At 42.9% G+C, this 27,704-nt stretch overlaps 1 protein-coding gene and 1 long non-coding RNA gene across 2 annotated transcripts in view; both read right to left on the minus strand.

Annotated features, from left to right (window-relative positions):
- The window catches only part of LOC117819034 (whirlin-like), a 171,686-nt gene that overhangs the window by 92,163 nt on the left and 51,819 nt on the right, over window positions 1-27,704 (minus strand). The gene's annotated exons all lie outside the window — the stretch shown is intronic.
- Window positions 24,729-25,329, minus strand: LOC117819035. The gene is made up of 2 exons (XR_004632426.1): window positions 25,284-25,329; window positions 24,729-25,191 (listed from the first exon to the last, which is right to left on the minus strand). It is a non-coding gene; the product is annotated as an uncharacterized LOC117819035 (long non-coding RNA).

Consider the following 27,704-nt stretch of genomic DNA (forward strand, 5'->3'; position numbering starts at 1 on the left):
TTCCTCGTGTGTCCACTAGAGGCTAGCTCTGGAAGTACTGGAAACCACATACACACATTCAAAAAAGATTCAACAGCAGAAATAAACATGTTTACAGTCTGGTTCAAAAAACAAGTGTAGTCTGGATCACTCATTGCACGATCAGCACACACTGTACGGGGGGTTGAATTTTTTTCTTATGCAGCAATTTTGAAGATATTAACATTATGAGTTTTCCATTATGAGAGGCACAGCTGACTTGATTGACACTGTAGCTGTTAGCAAGGAGGCTCAAAGCCCGCCTCTTTACCTCACACTACCTCGACAGAAGTTATGTTGAGTTCAACATTTCCAATATGGCTCCCGCCGACGATTGGCCTCAAAACAGCGCTTCAGAAACAGATTGGTGACGTCATGGATACTACGTCCATTATTTATACAGTCTATGGTGTCAGTCAGAGGAAGTATGAAACAAGTCGATGAACTTGATTGCTGGTTTTGAAACACTTCAGAGTTTGCATTTGTAATTTCTGAAATAACATCACAATGCATATTGTTCAAAAGTCAAGTTTTGTCAGGTCTGTCCCCAAGAGGTGAAGAAAACTACTTTTACAATGTTTGTTTGTTGAATGGAAGTGGGATCCATCATTTCTGATGCATTCCAGGAAGTCAGGAAATCTAAACGCTGATTGTCTTTAGTGACACATCATCAAGCAGATTTGTGTCTCAGTGTAAATGTTTGATCTAGAACAGATTGTTAGCTGCTCTTCATGCAGATATATCTGTTTATAGAGAGAAAGAAATCCTCCTCAGATTACCAACGACGGGAACCGGGATGTCGTTACTCTGGATTTTGTTCCTCCTGCGTTTGCTCTCCATACAGACTGTTATTTATGCAGACACCAAAGCTGGTTGACACCTGATTGGTTGATTCTACTTGGACTTATCATGAACAACAAATAGAAACTTCTCATTACTGAAATCTAGAGTAAAAATCCGGATTATTTGTTATCAAAAATCTTCAAATACGTACAAATTCACGTCAAACAGACCGATAAAACAATCGAAAGTTGTTGTTTTTATGGTAGAGAATTGTGGCTCTGTACATGAGGATTTAAGTGATGGCTGTCTGTTATATTCAAAATTAGGATTGCCAGACATTCTGAGAACATTTACACAGTTAGACATAATTAGTCGGTTCTCCTGTGACGACTCAGTTTGTTAGAAGAAAAAAATGTGGACATCTTTACCGATGTCTTTGGAATACTCATCTGGTGTATGTTATTCATTTAAATGTTCACTTTTACCAAAGGGCTGCCTTTGTATTTGGATAAAGAAGTCTTTCTTTTACACATCTTTTTTATACACCTTCATCCAGATTTCATGAAGCAACATCTTGTGGGAATGAGTGGCACAACACTGAAAGGCTTTTTGCTTAGGACCAAAAACGTGTCTATGCTACTGTGTCAAGTAAATGAGTGTTCTTCAGAGGGCTTCACGGAAACCCAACAAGAAAATATCTACTTAAAAATGTATTGGAACTCCAGCTTATGCTCAAGGACACGGTTTTTAAAATGTCGGTCCTACTGCGACATCTGTAAACGGCACCATGGTGTGGGTTAAGTTAAGGTAAGATTGTTCTTAAAAGCAGGTTTGAAGTTCTTATTGTCTCATCTAATTTTCTACACATGACTCAAGATATCCAGATTAAGAGGCTGAAACAGTCCGTGCTCTCTGTTGACTTTGTTTCATGTGATTGGTAAAGAGCCCAGATCTAAGTTTGACTATGAACTCTCTAAGATGATCCAGCAAATCGACAGAGAGAACGAAGAGGTTGAAACCAGGTGTGGATTTGATCTTTGTTTGCATAAATTATGCATCACCTGCTGATTCCATCATACAGCTGTATCTTCTGGTCATTGGGTGAGATTATAGGGAGCTAACATAATCCTGTGACGTGGTGAAAACTGATTTTTATCTTGTCACAGACATTCTGTTACCAGCCTGAAACTTAGCTGCATATTGTTCCTTCTGTACGTTGTCTTCAAATACCACGCCCACTGCACCTTTGAACAACATATCAAGGAAGTCCTCCTGTCCTGTTTGACTTAGAGCCCATCAGATCCATCAACAAAATAAAAAGAAGACTGTTGCAGCTCCAGACAATATCGACCCTATCCGTGCTTCCCTCCACTTGCTCCCATTGATTCAAAGAATTCCCTGACCACTTTAAAGCTCATTCAGGTCTTGTTGCATATTGCATTGTAGAAACACTTACCCTGGGGTGCTGTTAGCTCAGTAGATAAATCCAGCACCCCATGTAAGGAGGCTGTAAACCTTCAGAGCAGACAGCCTGGGGTCCTCTTAACTCATGGCCCTGTCCTGCATGTCTTTCCCCCTTCTCTTTCCTCATCCTGGCCCAAAATGTTACTTTAAAAAAACGCATTGTGACCCTATAGGATCCATCTCAAAACCTTACATCCTTGGATTGGGCCTTTAAGTCAAGGCTCAAATTTAAAAGTGACCATGCTTCAGTTTATCTATCAGCTTGGTCATTGTTTACTTCCGCTTTCTGAAACAGGAAGTCCAGCGTTGCCTGACCCAGCATCCTGCAGAACAGATCAAACAGAACAGTCATACTAAATACTACCCTCAAACACAGTATGCAGTATGCAGTATGCAGAACGTACTGCATACTACATTTCTAGGTAGTATATGTCAGGCCGATTTGAAAAAGGTCTAGGAGAAGTGTTTGTGGACGGTATGTTTGGAGGGGGGGAGGCCAGAAGATCCATGTGAAGAAGAAGAACAAAGACTTTGTGCTCTTCTTTAAGGCGTTTCCTCCTCCACATGTTTATGCCCTGAAGGACCGTAACAATTGAGCCTTCAGGAAGACTCTGTGTGCCAGACTTTGTGTAGAAATAGAGGACCAGGACCGCTGGGTCTGATTCTTTTGGACCCTTTTTGCAGCTGATGCTTTTGATCTTTCTCTGGTTGGGATTAAATGATTTTTGAGTTTTGGGAACTTTTCTTTCGGGATTTGACCGAGGTGGATTGTCTTATTTAACAGACTTCTGTATTAAAGCAGACACTGTTCTCTCTGTGATGATTTCTGGTTGTTTTGATTAAATTAATTGGCATTGCTGCATAAATCCAAGTTTACTTTTCATGTTGTTTGTCTTGTAAGCATTTCCTAAACAGTTTCTTTAGAGTTTATGATCCAGATTTTAACTTCTGAACCCAAAAACTGTAACTAATCCTAAATAACAAGCCGGTAGTTGCACAGTGTTTTCTGGTCACAGGTCATATGCAGTTATATTTAAAGCTAGGGTTGGTAGTCTCGGTAAACCAGCATGAATTTGAATGTAGCTTTTGCTCATGACTCCGTCTAACCCCTCCCCTCCTCCCTCAGAGCTCCTCCAAAACGACGCCCCCCCGCTCACATGCACGAGCGCCGCTGATTCTCGACCATATGATGGTGACTGATTCAAAACCAGTCGTCACCAAAACATTATCATAGTGAAAGTTAAAAACACAAACAAACATGGCTGCTGTTAGTACTCACAACTATCATGCTAGCATTATCCAGTTGTACTGTTGACACGATATCAGGAGAAAAGTTATAACACATATATAATACTGTAACAGCTCTGCTGTTTGTTAAACCTGTTCAGTGTAGATGTTCTTAATTCCTACAGTGTTGACAGTCAGTGAAGGCATCAGGAGAGGTGTAGAGTGTGCGAGTGGGAGAGAGGAGAGACAAGAGGAGAAGTTCTTCATTCATTCAAACATTGATTGTTGTTTTGTTGGTTGGCGTGATCACGGCCGACAGTGACCGGTTATTAAAACTCAATGTGTTCACGAATCGGCTCGTCATCACTACAGCGTCCGGACGCTACAATAAATATATATTTTCTGTGGGACTTACTGAACGTCATTAATTATTCTGCTTGTTGGTGAGAGCTTTTTAGACTCTGATCCGGACTACAGTCCTGAGCAAAGCACCTCATCAGGTCAGAGGGGACAGGCCCGAGGACGAGCGAGAGGGTCAGTAAATAGAGTCAGGGGAAGTAGAGGCAGGAGACGGGGACTCGGAGGAGTGCACGCCAGGGAAATGTACGCGCAGGAGGAGGGCAGAACGGCTGGACGGGATTTGATTGGTTTAAAATTTGGGGAGCCAAAAAACAGTGATTGGTTAGTGTTTTCCCAGGTTTACTCCAGCTGTGGATAGCAGTTTTTTTTCACTCTTTTTTAGGAACACATCATGTAATGATTGCCATCAGGACATAAAGATAATTTTAACCAGTATGACAAAAAGTGTATCTAAATCTGATTACCAACCCCAGCTTTAAAGCCCATCTTAATTCCAGTCCGTATGAGATCGCTGCCGCCCATCAATAAGTGAACAATCTCCCATTGCTCCGTACCTCGGTGTGCTTTCAGGCTTCCATGCGGACTTTTAAAACTCTTTATGCAGACTTTGTGTGATTCTGCATCACTGCAGACTTCTCCTGAGGGAATAACCCAGAGTTGATAGCATTATGACGTTAAACACAAGGTTACTCAGGGAAACCCTGAAGAGTGAAATACTGCCTCTCAGTCGAGTGCCAGCTCACCCTGTGTCAGTTTTCATCCATCAGAGCGTCACACAGTATCACGGTGTGACTGAGGCCGGGACGGAGGAAATACATTTGTAAAATCTGTTAAAAAAAGGAAACACAATGTCCTTAAAACTGAACAACAGAAAAGTAGGACAGGAAGTAAAAACTGTGTGTGAAGAAAGTTCAAAATGTCAGCCCATGTGATGAGAAGGAGTGATATCTTTAACAATATCATCAATAATATTCAACACAAAGCTAACAGCTCATGACTATAGACTGTATAAATAATGGACATAGTATCCGTGACGTCACCCATCTGTTTCTGAAGTGCTGTCATTAGGCCAATCGTCGGCGGCAGCCATCTTGGATATGCTGAACTCAACCTAAATTCTGTCGCCGTAGCTGTACCTCTTATAATGGAAAACTCGTAATCTTAATATTTTCAAAATTGCCGTGTTAGAAAATAAATCACCCCCGTACAGTGTGTGCCGACCGAGAAATTAGCTATCCAGCTATCCGGCGCCAGCCTCTAGTGGACACTCGCTGAACTGCAGATTTGAACACTTCCACATTGGCTTCAATTCTTACAGAGGTTCTCAGATTTTCCCATTTCTGCCTTAGGCGTGGAGTCACAAACTTCTTTGGCGCTCACGTGACGCCAATTAAAGGCGGGATGGTTACGTTTCGTCTGCACTGTGTGACACACGCTGGTGGGACAAGCGTATTGTTGGGGTATGGAGAGCAGAACAGTGCTGTGTGTGCGTGCATGTCTGAGTGTGTGTGTATGGCACTCCTGCAGTGAGTTTACAAGTCATGCCTCTTCAAAAATAGACCAACTTTTTAGCTAGAGCTGGCTAACATGTCTAGACGAATGTCTTGCCTCCACCTTAGCCATGCCCTCCAAACACAGCATACTTCTCCCTGGCATAGTTCGGTTTGGCATCAAACAGAAGCACAGCATCATCCAATTTGAAACATTCATCAGATCTCCAGCTGGTCCAGACTACCACACAAACCCTCAGTGTATCAGCACCCACAATCCTCTGCCACCAGCTGCTCTCCTACAGATCTGACTTTTATTTTCTTCTTCTTTGACCTCGGGTCGTACACCAAACAGTGAGTGTGAGTAACAATGCCCTCGTGTCTGTTAGCGCTGAAACATTGTGTTGAATCACTGCAGCCTTTCATCTTTTCTCCTCCAGTGATTTCATCCTTCTTTCAGCTCTGCTATTTAAACCTCTGAAGCGCCCTGCCTCGTGCATCTGCTGTCACATCATTTAATTGTTTTATGAGAGAGGGACAGAATTAGCCAAGGCTTTCAGGCCACAGCGCTGGGTATAGCTGACTCACAGAGACACCAGCGGAGACAGAGCAGAGACAGAGCAGGACACAGAGGGACGGAGAGACAGAGGGTCAGGGTCAGGACTCGTGAAGGGGATTCCTCTACTTGCTACAAATGTGAGATGAAGTCAGAGAAGCGTGATTGTCTTTCATTAAAAAAACAGCAGTAAGAGGGTGAAGTTACAAACAAACAATGTGATGGAAAAAAGAGGTTTTAACATTTGTAAAACTAAAAAAGAAACTCAAACCCAGAAACGGCTGGTTAGACATTTCAGGGGTCAAAGTTTTGCAGAGGACTAACTGCTGAGTCGCTTCATAGCTGAGTAGAACGATGGAGTTAAAGCGTTCTCTGGATGGCTGAATACTGTCATGCCATTGCATTTTACAGACATGTTTTTTAGGTCTTGTTCCCCGTCGTCGTCCACAATCCTTCGATGCCGACGCTTTGAAACAGCAAACAGGCAAAGCAGTGAGGGGCATTACTAACGGTCAAATTCCACCAGATCTGTGTCCGGTCCTTCTCTGATCTGTCACGACCAAAGTTGATAGGTTTCTATTCCAGTCAATGTGTTAACTTCCACTGGATCCACTCAGTTGCCAGATCAGATACCCAAGACTTCTATTTTTGCTGGATTCCGGAGCACGATGCATCAATATCAACAGAGCAGATGGAGCGGGACAGGAAGTCAGGCACCAAAACAAAATGAAAACATCCGGTTCATTTTCAGAATAAGACACTCTGTGTTATCACCAGATCGTATTTCACTTAACTACAACAACAAACCGTCATGACGAGCGGAGCCAGGCCTGGAGTCAACAGGTCAGAGGTTTTCAGAGGACCAGAAAGACAACATGGATGAGGAGAGGAGGAGGAGGAGAATCCTTGATTCAGTAATTACTGCAGGAAAACCTCAGTCACATGACTCCAGTACGGCGGTCCTACTCTTTTCTATTGACATAAGAAAGCACAAAGCCGGACCGCAATGGATCAGAGACGGACTCCAAACGGATCTTGTGGAGGTCTGAGGTTACAGCACATCTAGATAGCCATTCTGTGTCTCATCGCAAGAGCAGGAGAAGCCTGGGTACACACTCATCCTCGGTCACCTGCCTGCAGCTGAACCTGTAAATTGGGTCGGCCTGATCCTAGCTCCATTAAAAAATAGAATACAGAAAGTTTTGCTTTTAATCTGGTTTGCTTTCATGGGTCATAAAGAGGGATTAACTCAGTCTGTTTCATAACCAATAAAAAAAATCCTCACTGTCTCTTTAAGACTTAAACAAGCTATAAGAAAAAGAGTTTTTTTCTATGATTATTTAATGACTTCTACTTAAATCTAGGGTTGGTAGTCTCAGAAAACCAGCATGAATTTGAATGTAGCTTTTCCTCATGACTCCGTCTAACCCCTCCCCTCCTCCCTCGGAGCTCCTCCAAAACGACGCCCCCCCGCTCACATGCACGAGCGCCGCTGATTCTCAACCATATGATCGTGACTGATTCAAAACCGGTCCTCACCAAAACATTCTCATAGTGAAAGTTAAAAACACAAACAAATATTGCTGCTGTTAGTACTCACAACTGTCATGCTAGCATTATCCAGTTGTACTGGTGACACGATATCAGGAGAAAAGTTATAACACATATATAATACTGTAACAGCTCTACTGTTTGTTAAACCTGTTCAGTGTAGATGCTCTTAATTCCTACAGTGTTGACGGTCAGTGAAGGCATCAGGAGAGGTGTAGAGTGTGTGAGCTGGAGAGAGGAGAGACAAGAGGAGAAGTTTTTCATTCATTCAAACATTGATTGTTGCTTTGTTGGTTGGCGTGATCACGGCCGACAGTGACCGGTTATTAAAGCTCAACATGTTCACGAATCGGCTCGTCATCACTACAGCGTTGGTGAGAGCTTTTTAGACTCTGATCCGGACTACAGTCCTGAGCAAAGCACCTCATCGGGTCAGAGGGGACAGGCCCGAGGACGAGCGAGAGGGGCAGTAAATAGAGTCAGGGGAAGTAGAGGCAGGACACGGGGACTCGGAGGAGTGCACGCCGGGGAAAGGGCAGAACGGCAGGACGGGATTTGATTGGTTTAAAATTTGGGGAGCCAAAAAACTGTGATTGGTTGGTGTTTTCCCAGGTTTACTCCGGCTGTAGATAGCAGCTTTTTTCACTTTTTTTATGAACACATTCTGTATTGATTGTCATCAGGACATAAAGATCATTTTAACCAGTATGACAAAAAGTGTATCTAAATCTGATTACCAACCCCAGCTTTAAATATTACACACACACAAGTTTTCATACAAAAGACTAAATCTAGTCAGAGTCCAGTTCCTGATCCCCCTCAGTAGACTGTAAATGTTTTGTTCTGATGAGGATATGATGATACAGATGATGCCCTGTGTTTATTTTAGAGGCTTTTTGTTTTCCGTTTTTGAAATCTGTCTGATCCAATATTGACACATCACACATTTCCTTTGTCTCCCACACGTTTCAAAACAGTGGCTCACAAACAAAGGATGTGGAGGACGCATCTTTGCACTATTTTTAGTCGGCGTGATGTTTATCTGACAACAAGGGCGCAAATTTCTGCAACAGCATGAACACATTTGGCAGTCTGTGAGACATAAAAGCTGCTTTTATTTTCTCGTCTTTCCAGCCTTCTTTCCATCCTTCTTTCTCTCTCTGAACTTTAGTTTCTGTCCAGTCCTGTTTTCAGGCTTTTTCCTGACACAGGAAACAACAGTGAGTTATCATGTCAGAGCGCTGTGATAGCTGAGGGACACTTCAACATGAAACACGGCTGGACCGGCCGGGGTCAGGGTTCTGATGGTTCCTGCTGCAGGATGTTCCCTGCAGATACGAGGCCGAAGTGTTACCCTGTTTTTAGATTTTTCGTTCTTATTCTCTTCAACTGTCCGCCGCTGGGGTTTCAATGTCCCAGAAACCAAGAAAATAGTCATAGTCCAGGCCAGATTTAAAAGCGTCTGGAGTCTGCAGCTGTCATTTAGTATTTTAAGTGATTTATGAAGTCTCTCTAATCACTTTTTCTCTCTGCCAGGATGATCAGTGATCCTGAAACCACAGACGAGACTTCAGACCACAACAGCCACACGTCTCTCCAGAAAACCTGCCTACTTAAAGTTATCAAACTGAAAGTGAACCTAAAGATCCTGTGGCAAAGTCAAAGTAATGACCTTGGGAACATCTGTAACTGAAGGGTGAGGGACGCAAACCTTATTCACACTAACTGCAGACATTTTGAAAAACCAAATGATGATCATTAGCCTCTAGATCTCGAGTCAGCTTGTCCCCTTTGTTGAGGAACCAAAGCAGAAGCTAGACCATCAACCCCAGCAGACGGGGTCAGCTCTACCACATCATTCAGCTAATTTTAGGGAAGCTCTGACACAAACTCTAGCGTCGGTGTAAGTGTTCACTGTAATTAGAGAAGTTCCACACTTATTTTGCCGTCAGTGAAGCCCGTTAGTTTTTGCACTATTCTTGGATGTGACGCACGCAGTATATGTTCTTCCCACCTGCAGCACACTCATGGTGAATCAGTGCGCTGCAGGCAGAGGAACTAATAAGCACTGCCTCTAAGAACTGTGCTGGAGTAAAGTGAAGTGTAAAGTGCTGGAGTGCACTCTAACACCAACGTAAGGGTTTGGGTTTGGCTATCTTAAAAGGAGGCTTCAATGTACCTGCCTGAGTGTTGTGTGCAGAGGACCACCGATATGGAATGAGCTTGATGAAGACATAATAACCTCCTGTTCTTTTTCAACCTTCAAGAACAACTTAAAGAAGCAGCTGTTATCATTATATGATTAACCAGGTCTTAGTGTGTGTAACCCCGCCATCGGGGTATTCTGTTGGCCTTTTCTCCTTGTTTTGTGTTTCTGAATTGAACCTGTTTATTTGTTAATTACCTGATGCTAGAATATAGATAGCTGATTACTTGTTGTCGTGTGCTCAGACGTGAACTGATTTAATGCTCCAAGGCTCCTGATCTAACATTAACTTCTGGATCCGGGGGTGCTTTATGGTGCTATAAATTCCATGCCAAGTAGAGTATCTCACAGAAGTGAATACACCCCTCACATTTCAGCACATATTTAATGGTATCTTTTCATGGGACAACACTGAAGAAATGACACTTTGATTTAATGTAAAGTAGTCAGTGTACAGCTTGTATAACAGTGTAAATTTACTGTCCCCTCAAAATAACTCAACACACAACCATTAATGTCTAAACCACCAACAACAAAAGAAAGTACACCCCTAAGTGAAAATGTCCAAGTTGGGCCCAAAGTGTCAATATTTTGTGTGACCACCATTATTTTCCAGCACTGCCTTAACCCTCTTGGGCATGGAGTTCACCAGAGCTCTTGGAGGTGTGTTTGGGGTCGTTACCATGTTGGAGTACTACCCTGCGGCCCAATTTTTGAAGGGAGGGGATCATGCTCTGCTTCAGTATGTCACAGTACATGTTGGCATTCATGGTTCCCTCAGTGAACTGTAGCTCCCAGTGCCGGCAGCACTCATGCAGCCCCAGACCATGACACTCCCAACACCGTGCTTGACTGTAGGCAACACACACTTGTCTTTGTACTCTTCACCTGGGCACCGCCACACACGCTTGAGACCATCTGAACCAAATAAGCTTATCTTGGTCTCATCAGACCACAAGACATGGTTCCAGTAATCCATGTCCTTAGTCTGCTTGTCTTTAGCAAACAGTTTGAGGGCTTTCTTGTGCATCATCTTTAGAAGAAATGTGAGGGGTGTGCTCACTTTTGTGAGATACTGTAATTATTGCTGAACTATTGTGTTGTTTGTTGTATTTTGTGAGATGTGTTTCACTTGGTGTTATATTTGCAAAAAACAAAAAAAATCTTTACAAGTCAAGAGGAAGAGTTAAAATGGGTTATAAGTGAGTGACAATCTCTGTAATTAAGAAAATGACCCCAATCTAGAAGATACCTGTTATAGTAGAGATAAATAAATCCTCCTCAGATTACCAACGATGGGAGCCGGGTTGTCATTGTGTTCCTCCTGCTTTTGCTCTCCACACAGACTGTTTTTCCTGCAGACACCAAAGCCTGCTGACACCTGATTGGTCAGTACTACTCAGACTAGAAACACACAACAAATGGAAGCTATTACACTCCCCATATCAGAGTTCAGCCCCACACACACAGATTAACTTTATAGAATCTGGGTAGAGAGATTACACAGACCCAAATGTATGTCAAAATGAATCTCAGGGTTTAATGTTTTGATCATCCTCTCTACCAAGCTTCCCTCGTCTCATCTGACTTGTCCTTTAAACGCAAGGCTCATACCTACCATACTGAAGAGTCCTTGAGCTAAGCACTGCGTCCTGTCTGGAATCGAGTGCTGCTGTCGTGTTGCTCACCGTGATCTTTGGCCTTCACATGCAGAGAAAATTCAGGCATCCTCCTTGAGTCAGTATAAAACTACATGGCCTCTTTCTAATACATCTCATTACTGATACAGAGTGTTTTCATGTTCAAACCCCGCTCTCCCTCCGCCCAACACTTAGAGATGTGCGGTTTATGGATGGCTGTCTCTGCAGGGTTGATGGATGATCAGTGTGGGTCTCAGCGCTGAACGCGTCAGTCTAGCACGACATGGTCATAAATCAGCGCCTACTGAGCTTCTCCATCACCGCCAAAAGTAGCAGACGCACTCAAGGACTGTGTGTGCAGGGTCGACCGATGGAAATGCTCCACCACACACGAACACCAACGTATCGAGACAGAGAGACTTGATTTTTAACACTGGACCGTGAGGAATGGTTGCAGAGCTCAGCGTGTGCTGTAACTGAGCAGCGTCATTGCCCTCAGAGCTGTACAGAAGATGAGTGAGGTGTGATTTCACCTAAATTCAATTAATCAACCCCCCTCCTGTCAGCGACAAACAACTTAGACGCAGCATGAAGGCAGACAGGAGGCCTTCACCTGCTCTGCTCTGAGGTATATTTAGCACCATCAGATAATTCTCCTTTCAGAGCAAAGATGTTCTAAGTATTTCAACAGCACATCACAGACCTGCTATCTCCTCTTCCACATCCTGTGTCATAGTATGGACACACAACCTGTCAACTCATACACAGTCCTAAGTCTACATGCTCATTTTCAGCAGGACCTCCAACACTAAAGCCTTGACGACCATTCATTATTAGTGATTTGACCTCTGACCCTTATCCCTCTTGAGGTCTTGTTGAATCAGTGCAGCACTTGCCTTGTTTTATCTTCAAACACTGGGATGTTATTGAGAAGAGCGAGTGTGTGTCCAGGAAGTTCTGTTCCTGGACTAAGGTACATTTCTCAGGTAGTACACCTTACCTTTACTCCCACTCCCACACTTTGACACTTCTGTTACTTTCAATTTATTGCATTCGAGGGGAATTATTCATTTCTATTGTACATCAATGACAGCCACCTTCCTAATGTCTGAAGCGTCTCTGATCCGGCAGGTCGGAGCCCTCCGGATCAGATACACAAGACCTCTATTTCTGCCGGATGCCGGAGCACGACGGATCAATCTCAACAGAGCAGATGGAGTGGGACAGGAAGTCAGGCACAACAACAAAATGAAAACATCTGGTTAATTTTCTGAATAAAACGCTCTGTGTTATCACCAGATCGTATTTCACAGCTAAAAGCTGGGGTTGGTAATCAGATTTAGATCCACTTTTTGTTATTCTGGTTAAAATGATCTTTATGTCCTGATGGTAATCAATACATAATGTGTTCTTAAAAAAGAGTGAAAAAAAGCTGCTATCTACAGCCGGAGTAAACCTGGGAAAACACCAACCAATCACTGTTTTCGTGTCCCAAAATGTTAAACCAATCAAATCCCGTCCTGCCGTTCTGCCCTCCTCCTGCGCGTACATTTCCCCGGCGTTCACTCTGAGTCCCCGTCTCCTGCCTCTGCTTCCCCTGACTCTACTGACTGCCCCTCTCACTCAACCTCGGGCCTGTCACCTCTGACCCGATGAGGTGCTTTGCTCAGAACTGTAGTCCGGATCAGAGTCTAAGAAGCTCTCACCACGGGGGCTCTGACAAGCAAAAGAGTTAATGACATTTAGTAAGTCCTACAAAAAAATGTATATGTACTGGGATGACGAGCCGATTGGTGAACACGTTGATCTTTAATAACCGGTCACTGTCGGCCGTGATCACGCCAACCAACAAAGCAACAATCAATGTTTGAATGAATGAAAAACTTCTCCTCTCCTCTCTCCTCTCTCCCACTCGCACACTCTACACCTCTCCTGATGCCTTCACTGACTGTCAACACTGTAGGAATTTAGAACATCTACACTGAACCCGTTTAACAAACAGTAGAGCTGTTACAGTATTATATATGTGTTATAACTTTTCTCCTGAAATCATGTCACCAGTACAACTGGATAATGCTAGCATGACAGTTGTGAGTACTAACAGCAGCCATGTTTGTTTGTGTTTTTAACTTTCACTATGATAATGTTTTGGTGAGGACCGGTTGTGAATCAGTCACCATCATATGGTCATGAATCAGCGGCGCTCGTGCATGTGAGTGGGGGCGTCGTTTTGGAGGAGCTCCGAGGGGAAGGGGGGGAGGGGTTAGAAGGAGTCCTGAAGACATACTACATTCAAATTCATGCTAGTTTTCCGAGACTACCAACCCCAGCTTTCACTACAACAACAAACCGTCATGATGAGCGGAGCCAGGCCTGGAGTCAACAGGTCAGAGGTTTTCAGAGGACAATAAAGACAACATGGATGTGAGGAGGGGTCCAATATTCATTAATGCAGTATTTACTGCAGGTAAACCTCACATGACTCCAGCAATGATGTTAAATGAAAATGATTGTTAATTCCTCCTGAATCCATTTAAGCTGAAGTCACAAAGCTGTGCTGAACGAGTAAGGCTTATACACTTCAGATATTTGTTTTAAAGGAGTTCAGTTTTTACGCACCTAAGCTGTGGAACTCTGCCTGTGGACATCAGAACGGCGAGCTCTCTGGGTGTTTCTAAAAGTAAACTTTAGACTTACCTTTTTAATCTAGCTTTTCATTCAGAACAATTTATGTTTAGCCCTGGGCTGCATTATCATTATAATAATTGCTTTAAAAACATTTATTTATCTTATTTAAAAATATATATATATATATAATTATTTATTTATTATTTCCACCTGATCTTTTTAACTCTCCCTTATTTTCAACTTTCCTTTCCACTCTAACTTATTTTATTAATTTTACTGTATTTATTTTATTTTATTTTTAAGTATTTTATTTATAATCATGCCTTTTACAATTTTACCATTGCTTCTGTTTTCTGTCTCTCTGTTATTTTGTGAAGCACTTTGGGCTGCATGTTTATATGTATGAAAGGTGCTATATAAATAAAGTTGAGTTGAGAGTTAAGTTAAAATTTATCTTAGCTCCTTTTAACTCACTTTAAATTTAAATCTTAATTTTTATTTTTAACATATTTCTAATTTTCCTTTTCTTTTCTGTTTTATTATATTTGTCAATTTAATTGTGCTCTTTTATGCTTGTCTGAATGTCTCCAATGCTTTTAATGTTTTAATGTAAAGCACATTGAGTTGCCCTCGTGTATGAAATGTGCTTTACAAATAAAGTTGCCTTGCCTTGCCTTGCCTTGCCTTGCCTTGCCTTGCCTTGCCTTGCCTTGCCTTGCCTTGCCTTGCCTTGCCTTGCCTAAAATGAGGGGTCACATGATCATGAACAAAGCTCAAGCACAAACACACACACAAGGTATATGTCACATTCACCTGAATAATAGCTGGGGGGTGACATGAGTGTAACTATGAAATAAGGAGAAGAAGAGAGAAATCCTTTAATTCTTAAATATTGGAAGCGTTATGTGATAAAGAATTAACCAGAAACAATTTATTTATATGAAATGTAATTAGAAATGTCTCATATTTGTCAGTCTGACTTTATGTACATTTTTAAAGCAGATGCTGTTTTGACTCTAACTGTGAGATTAAGAGTGTTTACATTAATGAGGCTATAAAAAGTGTTTATGTATTTAAAACAGATGCAGAGAGAAACGTAGGATGTTTATGATGAGTAAAGGTGTCAGCAGCAGAATGAACAGCCACGGATCCACTTCAGCTCAGCTATTTAACCGGCACTCTTTTAACAGCTCCATCATTTTAGTTTCCATCAGGTGCGAGGCTGTGCACTCTTCATTAACCCCACTGCAGCCACAATAACCTGCCACATAACACTGTCCCCTTTCACACATGATGAATTGGCTTGTTACTTTGTTGGCTGAGCTCAAGGCTGAAGTTTCAGAGAGCTTTGACAGGGAATAATTCACCCTGCCAGCCCTTTCAATAACACGTGCTGTATATCAACTCTCTCGCTGAAAACGGGTTTCACTTCAAATTGTCTGAGTTTGTAGTAAAGGCGCACTAAAACAGATGTAGAATAATAAACTGAGAGGATTTACTGTAAATTTAAATATTCATCGGCTGCAAGCCTGGCACCTTCTAAAGTAAAATGTTAATGATAACACATTTCAAATAGAGCGGACAGTTTACGAGCGAGTTGGTAAATTATGTTTGGTTGGAAAAAACTGCAGCAGTGCATAAAGTCTTATTTTTCATACATTTGCGAAATGTTCATTACATTATGTCTAAATACAGCATTCCTCTGCAGCTACAGGATGATTATATACTGCAAGCAAAGGGAAGTTCAGGGTGGAGTCTAATCTGAGAAGTGTGTCCATTTTATTTTGCAACTAAAACAAGGCAGCTGGATGTGTGTGTGTGTGTTTCAAGCTTCCTAAACCAAGGTTACTGTGGGACGTTTACACACTGTAAGGCTACCAACAAACAAATTAACAACAGAGTATTGCAGCGTTCACACTGTGTACTGTATGTGTAGCCAGTACATCACGATTGCCTTTGTAAGGCTCTAGGTTCTGAATTATGGGCCTTGTTTGGAAGAGAACAACCCCATAAAAAAAAAGAAAAATCTTTAAATATACATTTATATGACTACATCATTAAAGGTTACATATCATGCAAAATTGACTTTTTAATGGTTCTTTACCTGAAATATGTGTCCCTGGCATGTCTACAAACCCCCCGAGAATGAAAAAAATCCATTCTGCCCCTGTTTTGATTTCTACACCTTTCTGTAAATGTGTGTGAAACGAGCCGTTTCAGACTTCCATGTTTTTGTTACGTAACAACAATATCCGGTCTGTCACGGAGTCAGAGCTCGGAGCTTGTTCAGCCCATAGACTGTATAAAATAATACTGAATCCCCCCTCCGTTTATCATTCCCTGCACAAATGTGTGCTAACAAGGAGCTTAGGAGGGAGGCATGCTAGTTGTAGGCTGTCTTAATAAACACAAAGGTCGGTTTTACTCCCCACGTCTGCAGATTTGAAGATCTAGTGGATGATTTTTATTTATCATGGATAAGTGCTAGTGCTAGTTAGCATAGCTACATAGCTACATGTCGTAGCTGTAGCTGTGTACCAAGACACACGTCTACATACTGACAAATAAAACAACAAGAAACACAGAATCTGTGACCAATCCTTCAGAAAGGTCCTGCTGCCTTTCTGGCAGAGGTCGGTTTTACTCCCCACGTCTGCAGATTTGAAGATCTAGTGGATGATTTTTATTTATCATGGATAAGTGCTAGCGCTAGTTAGCATAGCCACATAGCTACATGTTCGTAGCTGTGTACCAAGACACACGTCTACATACTGATAAATAAAACAACAAGAAACACTAAATCTGTGACCAATGGTTCAGAAAGGTCCTGCTACAGGCGCCTCTCCATCAGGATCAGATTCTGGATCAAATTCAGAGGGTTGAAGTAATGCGATCTCTGAGCAGCCGTGTATATTCAGCCAACATGTAAACATTAGATCAACATGCTGGAGAGCCGAGGCACATCCACTTCCTGAGGGGGCGTGGTCAGAGGGAAAACAGAGTGTTCTGAGGAGGACTGAAGAAGAGGGCTTTTCAGGCATGCCAAAATCTGATTTCAAAGTGGTTTTTTGAGCATAAACTTTAAAGACATGTTTTGGGGACCTCTTAGACCAATATATATTGATGAAAAAAGCGTGATATGTCACCTTTAACAACAGAGTATTACAGCGTTCACACTGTGTACTGTATATGTGTAGCCAATACATCACGATTGCCTTTGTTCAACAGACCTAATTAGATTTGCCCGGTGTTGAGGCTTAACATAATTTATAGAGGTGAAATCTAAAAAAACAAGTGTCCTCACATAAACTAGGTGAATAAATGACATAGAGACACCAAAGCTGTTTCTGTACCGAATTGTAAAAATGCTTTTTTCTGCTGTTAATTTGGAAATTTTAAATTGGGAGCTCTATGTGAGCTGAGCCAGAAGGCAAAGCTCTCAATATACCGGTCAATACGTTCCAGCTCTCACCTATGGTCACCAGCTGTGGGTAGTGACCGAAAGAACGAGATCGTGAATACAAGCGGACGAAATGAGCTTTCTCCGCAGGGTGTCTGGGCTCGGCCTTAAAGAGAGGGTCAGGAGCTCGGACATCTAGGAGAGGCTCAAAGTAGAGCCGCTGCTCCTCCAGATCGAGAGGAGCCAGATGAGGTGGTTCAGGCATCTGGTCAGGATGCCTCCCGGACGTCTCCCTGGGGAGGTGTTTCGGGCATGTCCATCTGGGAGGAGGCCATGGGGAAGGCCCAGGACACGCTGGTGAGATTATGTCTCTCAGCTGGCCTGGGAGCGCCTCGGTATCCTCCCAGAAGAGCTGGTGGAAGTGGCCGGGGAGAGGAGTGTCTGGGCTTCCCTGCTGAGGCTGCTGCCCCCGCGAACCGGACCCGGATGGATGCATGCATGCATGGATGGATGCATGCATGGATGGATGGATGGATGGATGGATGGATGGATGGATGGGAGTTCAGTCACTTTTGGGTTTACCCCCAGTGGTCACTAGGGGAACTGCAGTTTTGGCACTTCTGTGTCAGCTTCATCCCTCAGTTTTGGAGGTCAGTCTGGCTCACAAAGTCCTTCAGTCTCTCATAAGACTGTGGTTGTACTAGTCAGCTTCAGTGTGGAAGTAATGGTGTGCAAAATAATTGGGCCATATTTTCCTAAATTAAAACGCACAGCAGAAATGAGATTGTTCCTGGCCTCGTTTAAGGCTGAGAGATTTATACTCTCTTTTATGTCCTTTCATCATAAATACTGCAAAGCTTTATTTACTCCCCTAAACCATCAGGCACTGGCTTGGAACCAGCAAGTTTTAATCCTGCAGCAAAACTGAAGAGAAAGAACCACCGCAAACTCATCACATCTTCATGATTACATAATAACCTCTGTGGCCTGTCAGGAGCCAGCTCTGCTCTACATCTAACTCTGCTGATAAAAAAAGTTCTGATGTTTCAGGCAGCGGCTTTAAAAGGACAATAATTTATCTAGCTTTTTGGAAATGACTTGCTCTAAATTAAACATGGCAGGGGGACTGGTGAGTGAATGAATCTCACTGTGTGTCTGACCTCAAAAGTTACCTGACTCAGCTGAAGAGCTGCTGGCACTGACTCTGCCAGGCCTCTTACTGCAATCCCCACACTCAGTCCTCAGCCTCTGCCATCCACAGGGGGAAACAATGCAGTCCCAGCAGATGGTTCCAGTACACTAAGTAGACTGTTGGCACGCTTAGAGCCTCCAGGCTAACAACACTGCAGTCAAACACCATTTAAACACAGAGTCAAAGGGACAAAGGAATGGACACCTTCCTTTATACAAAGTTTATCCAAGGCTCTGAAGTAGTTTTGGAGAGAAGAGGCTGACAGAGGCCCACACAACACTTTTTCACAACATTTGGATCAGGAAGAAATGCTCATAAATAACATGATGATGGCTGCATTTCAGAGTTGAGGTTTTCAACGAGTCCTGGCCCCGAGTAAGGGGAGGAAAAGTAGTGCATGGGTGGAGGAAATCCACTTCTGTGAGGCAGTACCTTGGCTTTCTGATTGCTCCCTAACGGACTTGTACACTTAATGGAAAGAAGCCATTCACTACTATCAATGTCATGACAATGATCTTCAGTCCACACCAAGCGGCAACCTCCGGTCTAAAAAGAGGAGGATCCGCTTGAGGCTGGCTCCAGAAGTACTGGAAGTCACATACACATGAATGGGAAAAAGCCGATCTTTACAGCAGAAATAAACATGTTTACAGCCTGGTACAAAAGACGAGTGTAGTCTGGATAGCTCATTTCTCGATCGGCACAGACTGTGAGGGGGGTACATTTTTTTCTAACGCAGCAATTTTGAAGATATTGAGATTATGAGTCTTCCAATGAGAGGCACAGCTGCCTGCAGGCACACTGTAGCTGTTGGCTAGGAGGCTCAAACTCCACCTCTTTACGTCACTCACTCCACAGCAGCAATATAGCTGCCGCCAACAATTGGCCTCAAAACAGCTCTTCAGAAACAGATGGGTGATGTCCATTATTTGAAGAGTCTATGGTCCACATGCACAGAGTGCCGGCAGCCCATTGGTCAATCTTACAATCTTAAGTAAGTCCATGCTGCAATAGCAAGCTTTACCAACACAATCACCTTTGTCACATTCAGTACATTTACATGGTGTTAGTGCGACTAATGCTGGACTGCCTTCTTGAGGCAAACTTCTCAAAGTGGGACCAACATACTGTACCCAGATAAGGTGGTTTGGGATTGTCCGCTTTGTGTCCCGAGAACATTTGGGTAAATGGACTTGTACTTATGTAGCGCTTTTCTAATCTGTCTGACTACTCAAAGCGCTTTTACACACTACTTGTCGCATTCACCCATTCATACCCATTCACTCACTGATGGAAGAGGCTGCTATTTAGAAAGGGACCATCAGTATTAGCTAATCTCATTCATTCACATTCATACACCGCTGAACAACAGCGGGAGCAATTTGGGGTTCAGCGCCTTGCTCAAGGATTCTTCGGCATGTGACCGCAGGAGCTGGGATTGAATCGCCAACCTTCTGATTGATAGACAACCGACTCTACTCCCTGAGCCACAGACGCCAGGCCACATTTGAGTCCTCTTAGTTTAAATCTATAGAGACTTAAAAGGAGGATTCCAGGATTCAAACTTCTGTCATGAGTTGATGTTTAGTTTAGTTTTTTTCCTTGTGTTTTATACTTTAGTTCCTCCTTGTGCTTATTCTGTATTTGTTATCTTCTGTCTCTCTTGTGTGTTTAGTAGAGGTGACACCAAATAGTGGAATATTCAACTTTTCGTTCTAACGAGCCTTAGTTGACCACCAATCTCAGAGTTGAACATTTGCATATGAAACGTGGATCATTCCATTCAAACCATGGGGGTGCTCAATGTCTAATTTTACATTATTTTCCTGTTTCCCGTAAAAACATTGTCTCATATACCCTATTTTGATATAAATATAGACTTATTTAATGTAATTCTGAGAACAGCTCTTGAAGTGTTAAATCTCCTCAAAGTGGTAATTAAATCTCCCCTGGTAATTAAAGGTGGACTCTCCCATTTAGCAGGGACCTGTGGAGCAGACGTACCTCAGCTGGTCTTTAAATCTTTCTACGTTCATGGCAGCTCAAAATGTCAGGAAATAAAACTTCAGTTGATCCTAAAAAATAGTGATGAAGATGAGGAGCAGCTTCATGAAGAGGGCTGTGAGATCAAGGATTACCGGACCACACAAAAACTGTACGGGCCAAAAGAACGAGGAGGGATACCTAAAGCTGCGCAAAGCCTCAAAAACAATCCACAGCATCCCATCCACCTCAACGCCATCAGAGAGGATATTCTCAAAGACAGGATTTACAGTCAACAAAGTAAGAAGCGCACTTCTGCCCGTACACACGATGGTTTTCCTCACGTACAATTTGAAAAGACTCAAGCGGACAAAGACGCGATGAAAGGCTGTTTTAAAAGGTTCTGTTAAGAGATTTAAAAACCCTTTAGCTGGTTCAGGTTTGATTTTGAACATTATACAAATGTTTAGTCTTAAGTTGGACAAACTACCCTCCGCAGGGCGCTGCTCTCTGCTGTGTGAACACTGTTTAAATATCTCCTGATTCCTTACTCTATAACGGCGCGTTGTTCCATGTTTAACGGATGGTGGCCTTATTTGAGTTTTCTCTCCTTCATCACCTCGTTGTTTTTGCAATATAGAATAAAAATATCTAAGTTTTATGCTTATAATATTCTGTTGTCCCTTTTACTTTAAGCTATGAGTCTCTTAATTGTAAAGGGTTATGTGTAATATTGTCATGCGGTCACCATCATGCAGACTTTGGGTCAATAAGGAAAAACAACAAACATTCAACTATTCGTCGACTATGGGCAAAATCTGATTAATCAGATTCGACTAAGCAAATCCTTAGTCAGGGCTCACCCCTAGAGTTTAGTGATCCATGTCTAGTGTTGTAGTCCTTTGTGTATTTTCTTGTGTTTCCTGATTTATTTTGTAGTTCTTTACTTCCTGCCCTTGTGTGTTTCCCTCCTTTTTGATTAACCTGATTTGTATGTCTTCCTTGTGTTCGCTGTGTTTTTCCCCCCAGTGTTTTCTTTTGAATTTAGTTTCTACAACATTTTGGTACGTTTGGTTTGTACCTTTTTATTATTAAAATCTTATTTTTCTGCACGAGTCCTCCCTCTGAACAGGAACAATCGCAACATTGTAAAGAAAGCTTAGCAGCCTAATGCAACACAGCCCAAGTAGTTTATTTAACTTAAGTTCCACCTCTAATGAGGCATATAACCAATCATTGATCAGGGTTTGGAGATGCCGCTTAGGTTGCCAATCAAATGCTGAGTACTCTGAGCTGTAAGTGGAACACTTGATCAGCAATGAGAAGTTCTCTGCTGAGCTCCAGTGAGAGAGGGAGAAGAAATTATTTCTCCAAGAGGAAGTGGAGAGGCTCAAATATTCTCCTCATGAGCTGAGACTCTCCACTGATATCCTCAGAGTATGGCTGCAGCTGGAGACCCTTGGGTGTGAGCTGCAACAACAGAAGTAGGTTCACACTGAGAAAGAGTCCCAGGAACAGGCTCTCCTCATATCCTTAAAGGGCTGAGCAGGATGCCTTCAGGATGGGGTTGGAGAAGAACAAAACTCTGCTCAGTGTCCAAAAAGACTTTGAGGAGCTCCACGCCCTGCACAACAGCAGCCTGGAACATTTCAGAGCTGAGGTCCAGGATGAGAGAAACACAGCCGGCCTCATCCATGAAGAAGGGGAGAGTTTTAGAGCGGCACAACAGATGCTCAGGCTGAAGTCTGACACCTTCGCACTCCAACAGCAGGCTGAGAGCCAGCAGCGTCAGTTTGAGACTGAAATCAAGTCTCACTTCGACAGACTGTCATAAAGCCAGCAGCTCATCTAGAGCCTGAAGGCTGAGCTGGACATGGTCCATGCCGCATCAGACACCAGAGTGGACGTCCTGCAGCAGGTCAGCCAGGAGAAGGCGTTGTAGCTGGAGAGGCTGAGATCTGAGCTCACTCGTCAGCTCCTAGAAAACATTGAGCTCTCCTGTGAGCTCCAGGGGTACGGGAAGGACTGCTTTCCTCCTGAGAGAAAAAGGGCAAGGTGCGAGGAGAAGCCAGAGAATGAACCTTTCCTGGAGGAGAGTATCCCTGGTGCATCAGCCTCCACCCCTGGACCTCACCCTGAATGTAAGCCTCTGGAGGAACCAGGAGAATCTCTAAAGGCTCAAATAACGTCTATCTGGAAGCAAGCCCCATCCTCGGGATGAGAAAGCCGCAGGAGTGGAAGAACAAATAGTTCTACCCCCTCCCCTCCCTAACCTGTGAACCAAAAACCTTTTCACAGTAGGTGTTTTGAATCGCCAATCCAAAATGTCTGCTGTTTAAAAGGTTGGCACTGTCCCCTCACAGGGAGGTGCCTTTCTGTGTTTGTATATTCTCCCTGTACCTCTGTTGGTCGTCTTTGGTGTCCTACACATCCCAAAACATGCAGGGTAGGTTAAGAGGGTACTCTAAATTGTGTAAAGCATCACAAAGTTTTGTATCTGTTTTGACCCAGCGTGTCTAAGAGTGTTCTTGTCTCTTTTATTTATTCATGTATTCAGATGTGTGGAAGTAATGACGAAAAGATAGACTTGTCAAAAACTTTTGCGGCCCAGGAACCCCCACGAAGAGAATGGCACACCTTCACTGAATCTGACTTTTAATAATTAATGTTAAGCATGTTTGTTTTTAAAAAAGTAAAGCAAATATTACACCGTGAGTGAAATGTACAACCCCAAAAAAGCTGGGACAAGAATTTGATGGTTTGCAAATTAACCTGAAAATGGTGCAAATTGGGAAGTGGTGTCTCTTCTTGCCTGACAGAGGATTTCAGCTGCTCAATAGTTCAGGGTCTCCTTTCTTGTATTTTCAGTTTCATGATGCTCCAAATGTTTTCAATGAGCAACAAGTCAGGAGTGCAGGCAAGCCAGTTTAGCACCTGGACTCTTCTACTACAGAGTCATGCTGTACGTACAGAATGTGCCAATGCAGTGGAAATGCTTTCCACTACAGAGTCATGTCTGTTTTTAATGCAGTGGCTTCCACTACAGAGTCATGTCTGTTTAATGCAGTGACTTCCACTACAGAGTCATGTCTGTTTTTAATGCAGTGACTTCCACTACAGTCATGTCTGTTTAATGCAGTGACTTCCACTACAGAGTCATGTCTGTTTTTAATGCAGTGACTTCCACTACAGAGTCATGTCTGTTTTTAATGCAGTGACTTCCACTACAGTCATGTCTGTTTAATGCAGTGGCTTCCACTACAGAGTCATGTCTGTTTAATGCAGTAGCTTCCACTACAGAGTCATGTCTGTTTTTAATGCTGTGACTTCCACTACAGAGTCATGTCTGTTTAATGCAGTGACTTCCACTACAGAGTCATGTCTGTTTTTAATGCAGTGACTTCCACTACAGTCATGTCTGTTTAATGCAGTGACTTCCACTACAGAGTCATGTCTGTTTATAATGCAGTGACTTCCACTACAGAGTCATGTCTGTATTTAATGCAGTGACTTCCACTACAGAGTCATGTCTGTTTTTAACGCAGTGACTTCCACTACAGAGTTGTGTCTGTTTTTAATGCAGTGACTTCCACTACAGAGTCATGTCTGTTTTTAATGCAGTGACTTCCACTACAGAGTCATGTCTGTATTTGTTGCAGTGACTTCCACAACAGAGTTGTGTCTGTTTTAAATGCAGTGACTTCCACTACAGAGTCATGTCTGTTTTTAATGCAGTGACTTCCACTACAGAGTCATGTCTGTTTTTAATGCAGTGACTACCACTACAGAGTCATGTCTGTTTATAATGCAGTGACTTCCACTACAGAGCCATGCTTTTTTTAAGGCAGTGCTGCCTGAGGGCCTGAAGATCAGGTTCATACAGTCTTGGTTTTGGTCCCTGTCCCTTTCGCACAGAGCTATCAAGGTCATATTCCTTCCTAGTAAACAAACAACACCAAAATAATCATTTGACACACTGTAATCTTGTGTTTAAAGACAGATACTGTCACTTGTTAGCACAGCGTGTCACTTCTTCCTCAGCAGGGGGAACTCTTTTCAGATATTGTTGTGTTATAGTCTTACACACCAGTTATGGCATTCAGGTCACCCTGGTAGCCACCTCTTAAAATATACACTGTGTTAGCATTCAAACATCTCTAAATAGAGTCACAGCTTACAAAATTCACATCACGCTGTGTTTACAGAGACATAAAACTAAAGATTGAGACCTTAAAGTCATAGGGAAATGTTTACTAAGGGAATAAATCAGCTGAGAAGGAGGACCAGTTTCTCATGGACTTCTACACAAGCAGATGTTTTTTTGTGTTTCAGATCCCATGCTTCGACCTCTTCTTGTTTACACTACGTTTTGTATATATGGTAAATTTAATGTGGACGGTAATCATACACCACGGTATCAACTTTTTCCCATCCATGTGGAAAATTTACGGTTCAGCGGGATGTTTTATAACACCTTCTTGTTCTGAAACTGGGTCTGGTCTCCTCCTCTGAGTCTGCGTGAGATTGATGATCCTCGTCCCTCAGTTCTCCTCGATATGTCACCATTACTGCGCCACAACAGCTCTTTGATGGGACATGAAAAGTTCTCCATTCTGCGTGACAGCTCGGTCGGTTCTGCTTGCAGAGGTACGAGGAAGGATGATGGAAAGCTGCTGTGACAGGTGATCAGTCTCTAAGAGGAAGTAATTATAGATAGTTTAACTGTTGGCTTTATCGTCTCAGAGCAGGGTGTGAATTATAGAAGAATCTGCGGGTCACATATACCTCTCTGACAGCTCACAGGTCTGTCTGCGCAGCACAGAGGAAGACTGAGAAGAATATAAATGTGCTCAGTGGAAGAGAAAGTAAGCGTAATGAAGCTGTGAAGTTTTCAGATGTCAAATCTATAGAGTCTAGTTATTCTATGTGTGGCTTAAGCTATGTTCAAGCACCATGGGCTTAAAATTTAAAGAAACACACACACGAGAAATGCAATTACTTAGAAAGCCTGTGACTGCACTTTCACTCTGAGATAACAATGAGTGTCCTTACACTTCCTCACACACTTACATTCAGTACTTAGACTTTCTGTTCTCAGCTGTTCTTCATTTCAGTTATCACAACAATGTCCTCCTTAACGATATGTCGTACCTTCAGGTCTCCAGAGTGCCTTGACTTTTACTCTCCTAAACGACGTTGCTTTTATTATTCATGTGTATTTGGCTTTTGGCTTTTTTCCCTTATGGTCTAGTGCAGGGGTTCCCAAAGTGTTTTTTTTAAAGCTATTTAAAATTAGTACATTTTACCCATTATAGTAAAAAAAAATATCCACACATGAACACACCGGACACATATGAACACACCGGACACATATAAACACACCGGACACATATGAACACACCGGACACATATAAACACACTGGACACATATGAACACACCGGACACATATAAACACACCGGACACATATAAACACACCGGACACATATAAACACACCGGACACATATAAACACACCGGACACATATAAACACACCGGACACATATGAACACACAGGACACATATAAACACACCGGACACATATGAACACACAGGACACATATGAACACACTGGACACATATGAACACACCGGACACATATAAACACACCGGACACATATAAACACACCGGACACATATGAACACACCGGACACATATAAACACACCGGACACATATAAACACACAGGAGACATATAAACACACCGGACACATATGAACACACAGGACACATATGAACACACTGGACACATATAAACACACCGGACACATATAAACACACAGGAGACATATGAACACACAGGACACATATGAACACACAGGACACATATGAACACACTGGACACATATGAACACACCGGACACATATAAACACACAGGAGACATATGAACACACAGGACACACACCGGACACATTACAATGGCATTTTATTTAGCAGTGCTATGGCCGACGGGACAAAGCTTCTGCCAAACCGGGCTCGCCTACAGTATGGGGATCTGTATCTGGGACCAGATGGGAGTAGTGTGAAGACTGAGTAGAGGGGGTGTTGGGGGTCCAGTGTTATAGTCCGTGCTCTGCAGGTAGGCTAATTTTCTCCAGACCAGCCAAATTAAGCCACTAAGTCACTTTCAGGGACAGTGGGGGTCCCGAATCTTTGGCATCTATATTTTTGGGGGTTGCAGGCTGAAAAGTTTGGGAACCCCTGGTCTAGCGGTTAAGATTCCTGGTTTTCACTCAGGCGACTCCCGTCATGAGAACAATGCTGAATGAACTTGTTGCTTAGCGCCGCTCGAGTGGCTGCTTGTTGCAGCAGCTCTCTCTTCGTTGTTCTTTTTTCATATCTATTCAGTTCTCTTTGTATTTGGAGCCTGTCATGACTTTTAATGACTCATTTGTTGGCCATAGACACCAAACTGGCTACGTTTGCAGTGATGTTTTAACTATTTTTGTTCCTGTGTGTGTCCGGAGATCCTGTGTAACCATGGTAACATTGTTTACATACGAGATCAGCTGTTAGCTGCCCGTAGCAAGTCGATGCTAAACGATGCTAGGCCCGATGTTCCCTGCGAGCTGAGGAGAAGGAGGCAAGGATCACGTGCTGGTATTGAGGTGCAAGCTAAAAAAGACGACATGGACCTGTCCTTCCACCCACCAATATGGGGAATGTAAGATCTATCTACGATAAGGTGGACGAGCTAACCCAGCACCAGAGGGAATACTGGCAGAGTAGCATCATGCTAACAGAGCTAACACCGGACACGAACGCCACATTGGAAGGATTTCACCTGCTGTGGGTGGACAGGATACAGGTGAGCAGGACTGAACACACTGGTGAAGAAGGCCAGGCTCAGTCCTGGACCCTGTGGAGGTGGTGGTTGACAGGAGAATTATGGCCAAGCTGTCGTCTTTGATGAACATTTCTTTTCTATATATATTCTTGTTGAAATTCTTGTACTGAACACCTTCTTTTTGCTGCTGTAACTCCATGAATTTCCCTGTTGTGGGATGAATAAAGGAGTATCTTATCTTATCTTATCTTATCTTATGCTTTGGGGTGACAGTACCTAAGTCCATAAGAACTTGGGAACCAGTGGGTCACCGGTTCAAGTCCCAGTATGCACAAAGTTTGGCAAGTGGACTGCAGTTGCTTTGGCTTTTGCATGTTTTG

Source organism: Notolabrus celidotus, chromosome 9 (genome assembly GCF_009762535.1).
Source record: "Notolabrus celidotus isolate fNotCel1 chromosome 9, fNotCel1.pri, whole genome shotgun sequence".
Taxonomy (NCBI): domain Eukaryota; kingdom Metazoa; phylum Chordata; class Actinopteri; order Labriformes; family Labridae; genus Notolabrus; species Notolabrus celidotus.